The sequence below is a fragment of the Lepidothrix coronata genome, unplaced genomic scaffold (assembly GCF_001604755.1).
Source record: "Lepidothrix coronata isolate B3197 unplaced genomic scaffold, Lepidothrix_coronata-1.0 Scaffold32, whole genome shotgun sequence".
In the NCBI taxonomy this organism is placed as follows: Eukaryota; Metazoa; Chordata; class Aves; order Passeriformes; family Pipridae; genus Lepidothrix; species Lepidothrix coronata.
The window spans coordinates 5,778,230-5,784,229 of record NW_016690212.1 but is presented as its reverse complement, the minus strand read 5'-3'; positions in this window follow the sequence as shown (position 1 = coordinate 5,784,229).

Below are 6,000 nucleotides of genomic sequence, written 5' to 3'. Positions count from 1 at the left end.
CAAAGGAGAAACCAATTCACTGACATCACCAACTAGTGAGAAAAGATGACCCTGGACAGGGAAAGAGGGGATATGTAAAAGGATAAATATGTGCATTGTAAAAATGCAGCCGGATCTCTTTCTCATTGAAAATATTAAAATATTGTTTCCATCTCTCCCTTTAGTCATGGGAAGACTGACTAAGCATCTTCCCTCTGTGGTCTTCTCTGAGGTCAGCTTCATATTGGACTAACACTGTCCACCTTCCTTTGCCACACCCCTTCCTGCATGAGAAAGGTGCTAAGTGCCCAGTGAAAGAGGTGGGCACCTGTGGGATGGGCGCTAGCACATCTCTTAGGCACTGGTCCCAAAACATCGTCTGTGACCAGAGTTGGGTGCTGAAGATTTGTGTTTGTACATGTGTGAAGGTAGGGAAATTTGGGGAAAATAAGCAAAGTTAGGGAAAGAAAGGAAATACAGGAGAAGAAGTGAATCTGGATGAATTCAGTTGAACCTCTGATTGCAAATGAGAGTCCAAAGCACCCATCTCTCATTGAGAAAGCTCATGCCTGCAGTGTAATAACTCATCACCAAGAGTAGATGGGACACTTTGGTAACCATCCTACTCACAGGGTGAGTCTGTGCCTATGAAGTGCTCACCTGTGCCTTGGATCTAAGAACAGTTGAGTCCTGTAGTTGGTCAAGAAATGCTGTGAGGGCAATGTACAGCTGTATCTTGGCAGTCCTTAAGGTTGCTAATAAGAGACCAAAGAGAGTGGGTATGCAGAAATATGAGGTATGGATGGGCAGAGCAGTGAGCAGCAGCACTGACATTTTCCTTCTTAGTCTGCTTCACTGTACTGGATTGCTTGGAAAAAAATGGCCAGTCTAAGAACAGCTGCAAACCCAGCACATGAAGCGTAAAGAGAGATAACCTAATTCATTCATTTACACTTCTACTTAATTAAAGAAATTCTTCCTATGATTTCATTATAGAAATAATTTCCAACAATGTGCTGGAACAAAATTATGTTTCCTCCACTAATAAAATTTTGTGTAAGTATGCAATTATACAGCTCCTGTATTTGAATTGTATTATGTACTGTACAGTGGTATGTCTTACGACTATGTAAATTTAAAGCCCTAAATATTTTATACTAGCTGTAAAATAACATAGTGTAATCAAAAAGTATGCCATAGATGGAAAGGATGGGCTAGGTGTGAGGATGATGAAAACTCATCTGTTTGCTTGGCACTGTCATTTGGGTGTTACTTGTCTAGTTTCCTTGAGATCTCTCAGGTAATTTATGGCAGATTTTGCTGCTATTCCTTGCTACACATCCCCATAGGTGCATCCATTAATATATCCACAAACTGTTCTGCTCTTCTTCACCTGGAGTGTCTCTCAGAGAGAATGCCATGGCTCAGGATCCTCTGGAAGAAAGCCCTAAGACCTGGAAGAGGATTCCCTAAATCAGTGCTGAAATACAACTGGTGGCTTGAAATAATAATCAAGTGAAGCAAAAGTCCTCTTACTTACAGTGATTAAAAAAAAAAGTAAATCTGCAGATGGGCAGAAATTTGCAGAAAAAATCTGCAAGGGAATAGCAGGTGAAACATCAGCATGCTTCCTAATAGCTTCCCTGTATCATTCCCAGCAAATGGATATCTACAATGGTGTCGTTTATTGTTGATGACTGATAATAGGATTACTGCTCCCACATCCAAGAAGTACGGCATTCCAAATAGCATCGTTTCATGTCGAAGGAAAGATGTTATTATCACATCCTGTCTTCACATACTGCTCAACCAGTTATCTGTGCAGGACTCAGTGTACAGCTCTGAGATTTTATAGGATATTATCATGTTATATGAAATTCAGACTGCTGCAGCTATAAATCAAGAGGACACCTTGTATGGTGGCTGATTCTCCTTGGAATAGCATCTCTAGGCAGAGGCTCTGTTCTCTGAAAGATTAGAGTGTGATTTAAAAAAAAAAAAAGTTGCCAATGAATTTATAGCTCATGAAAAGGGCAGGTTTAATAGCTTTGGTGTTCTTTGTTTAGCAGTCTCATATGTACAGCATGTGGACAGCACAAGCTTGTGGTCCTTAAGAAGATACCCAAACCTGACTACAGAATCTCTCCTTCGGAAAACTAAGAGGATAATTAATTTTAAACAGTTTTCTTCAACAGCATTTCCATCTACAGTCACAGGGCCTTCTGCAGAAGGGCCCAAGCTATGCCGCTGACCAAGGGCAAGGAACATCAATGCACAGGGAAAAAGTAGGTGCTGCATATATTTAAGGTTCAGTTTTGGGGCAGCTGAGCAGATCCTAATGGCTTGTGGCTACCAAACCACACCCTTCCCTGTCCCTACCCACCCATCCTGGAGACCTGGCAAAAAGCTCTCCAGTTTTTGGCTGAGTTAGTTTTAGGCTCACAGCAGGGTGAGACCAGCTCCAGAACTGGCACAAAGCAAACAGTAGGAGCATGAGGCACAGGGCTGGGGGAGACAGGACTGGACCCCTTGGGCAGGGGAGATAACTCACCAAGTCTTGTGAGAATGAGTCCTTTTATGGTGGCAAATGGGGGAAGTCTTTGAGATGCTCAGCTGGGCCTTTGCTCTCCAGCCTTATACAGCCCATGAGGATCAGGACTGCTGAATTTGTGGGTGCCCACAGGAGCTGATATTCTCCCAGGCACTGCATATTTAGTTGCACAGCTCTCATCTGAGCCCTTCTCTTATGTTCCTTCCCCAGCAGGAGTGAAAACTGCATTTGTTGGGCACAGGAGGTTGGCTTATCCTTCACAGAGAAACTATACCTGGAAGAGAAATACCACCTTCAAAATCCATCCAGCTGTGAAAAATGGCAGCAGTATGGATTTTCACCCAAGATGAAAAGCAGAAAGCTTTGCTCAGCTCTACATAGCCACTCCCAGTTTTCCAACCTGCCCCAGCTGGAGCTTCAGCTGGAGCCATCTCTGCTGTGTTCCTGACTATGAACACCTGAGCAAACATCTTGTCTCCTTTTGCTGACAGGAGGCCATAGTACTCACAGGCCAACTGCACCAGGGCATGCAAAGGAGATTGGGGTCAAACATTAAGATCTGTTCACATAAACTGATCCCTAAATGAGCTGTGAAAAGGTCAATTCCATTTCCAGGGATCAAAATGCAGAGGTGAGCTCTCCTATCTAGAGCCCCCTCCCACTTGAGTCAGAAAAAGTCTTTGGATCTTCCCCTCAAATGCTATTAATCCTCAGAATTTAAAAAACTTATAATGAGAGATCAAAGCTAAAATTTCAGCAACAATGAACTAATTCTCCTGAAGCCCAAATATGCTTAGTAGCCACCACCAGGAAGTTAAGACTAAAGCAGCAGGTTTTTCTACAGACTTTTCATCTCTGCTGTTGCTTAATTTTTTTTCACAAAGTGTTAAATTAATTGAAGAAACCAACTTTTGCACCCCCCAGGCTATTTCACCTGTGTTTTAAAAAACAGACCTGAGAGGAGAAGCAGCAGGTTTGAAGCGAGCACCAGACTTAAAACTCTTGTATGCCTCTCCTTCAGACATCCAGAAAACAAAGGGAAAGGAAGTTACTGGATGTACTGGGAAAAATGATGTGAAGAATCTTGTAAGTTAAAACCAAGCAGTTTATGAGAAAGAGCAGACTGATGCAGTTTAGCATTTAGGGTTCAGTCAGTACACATAGGGGGAAAAGTTCTGTGTACAAAAATGTAATCATTTAATAACAAAGTTCTGTTGGTTACAAGTTAAGGCTTTAAAATGCCCACTGACTATAAAGGCTTGTAATGTTTCAGGGGGTTATTGCCTCTGAGAGGTGTTGCCACTTCATTAGATATTTTTGTATTGTTCAAAAGCCTACGATGCTAAAGATGTGCTTTCTTCTGCCTGAAATAATGCCTGAGATTTGAGTGAGGGGGTGAATGTATGGCGTATGCTGCTCATGAATAAAAGATGTGTGCAGCTAAGCAGTCTAGAGTGTTCCTCTCTTAGGGGATTAACTCTATTCATCAGAAAATTTTAAAGAATAATTTTTAAAGACCTTTTTTTTTTTTTTTTTTTAAGAAGAGGAATCCAAGCGCTTGAGTAATGCTGAGGATCCTTTCGCAGAAGGGGAGGGAGCTGGGGAGGGAGCTAGGGAGGACATTGAGTCTCGCCGTGGTCATGGGAGACATCTCAGTGCTGTCCCTTCCTTCAGGCAGAGGCAGCTCTCTGTGGTGAAACACCACAAGCCCCCCATGCATCCTGGTGGCAGACACATCCAGGGAAACTCAACCCGTGGCAAAAGCTGTGCTGAAAATGTGGCCTCTTCTAAGCAGGAGGCTCACGGCGCCACTCTGACACTTCAGAGGAGGTTGTGACCATGGCCCAACACTGCAGCACTTCAACTTTCCCTCTCTCACCTGGGATGCACAGCAATAAATCAAGCTCCTGCCTCCCTGCAGTGTCCGAAGGGGTGACACTTCGAGCTGAAGGAGGAGACCTCTCACCCACACCTGCAGCCCTGGGGACATGCACAGTCACTGCTCCCCAGTACAGCCTCAGAGGCTGCCTGAGATGCAAAATACCTGGGCACTGACTCCTCAACAAACAGCCAGCCGGGTGTCTTACAGGATTTATTGGGGAAGGGTTTGTGCAGGATCAGAAGTAGCACAAGTGTGAAACTGCTCTGTTGTAGTGTAACTCTGAGACTGGCACCCACAGTGCTGCTGCTCTTGCATCTGAAATACCAGCGACAGTAAGTCAAGAAGGGGAAGCTATATGAGGAGTGGCTGGGGTCACTTTGTTCAGCCTGAAGGAGACTGAAGGGAGACCTCATTGCAGTCTTCAACATCCTCATGAGGGGAAGTGGAGGGGCAGGTACAAATCTCTTTACTCTCATGACGAGTGACAGGACTCAAGGAAATAGCAGGAAGGTGAGTCAGGGGAGGTTTAGGTTGCATATCAGTAAACATTTATCATCCAGAGGGTGGCTGAGCACTGGAATAGGCTCCCCAGGGAAATGCTCACAGCACCAAGCCTGTCTGAGTTCAAGAAGCATTTGGACCATGCTCTCAGGCACATGGTGTGACTCTTCAGGTGTCCTGTGCAGGGCCAGGAATTGGACTCAATCCTGATGGGACCCTTCCAACACAGCGTATTCTATGATTCTATGAAGACACCAAGAGAAGGGGAACACGCTGCATATGCTGCCACTGGCAGCTCCTGGCAGCACAGCCATTGTTCCTGCTTGTCTACAACAACTGAGTCACACCAGACACCAAAACCTGTGGCCACATCAGCCACCTTGGACATGGAGCTCCTGGGGGAGGACTGAAGGTTGCTCATGGAGAGCAGCCATGCAGCTCCAGCCCAGAAGCATATGCATGGAGTTAATCTGGCTTCCTCACAACAGCACGGACTTTTTAAGCTTGAAAATGTTTCAAACGACATGCTGAGAGGCTGCTGCTGCTCTTGTGTTTGACTGAGAGTGAAGATACAACCAATGCCCTCCAGGTCCCTTTTCAGTGGCACAGAAGTTTACACTCATGTGCTCTTGCCAGGACTGTAACCAAGTCTCTAGTGATGGATGTCCTCTGCTTTTCCCAAGCCTCAGTGGCACAACCAGGCACAAACAGTTGCAGTGTTCCCCCTTCATGCAGTCTTTGTATGCAACCCATCAGGAACTGCTCTGCACATGGAAAGAAGAAAGGGAAAACCACTGTATGCCCATGACGGTTTTAGCATCCAGATATCACCTCTTCATCTTGTAGTCCTTATAACACAATTTTTTTTCCTTTCGGCTCTTGAAAATATTTGTTTTCCTTTCAATTTGGCAGCGAATGATCAAATTTGTTTTGTGAAGAGTCACAAAAAACTACAGCCCTGAAAATGTGAGAAAAAATGAAAAATATTCCTGTTTCTGTAATGCTGTGACTCTGCCTGCAGGCTTAGCAAGCAGTGGATTGCAATTATAGTTTGAGCATCTATTTATTTTATTGCAGGAAAAACATC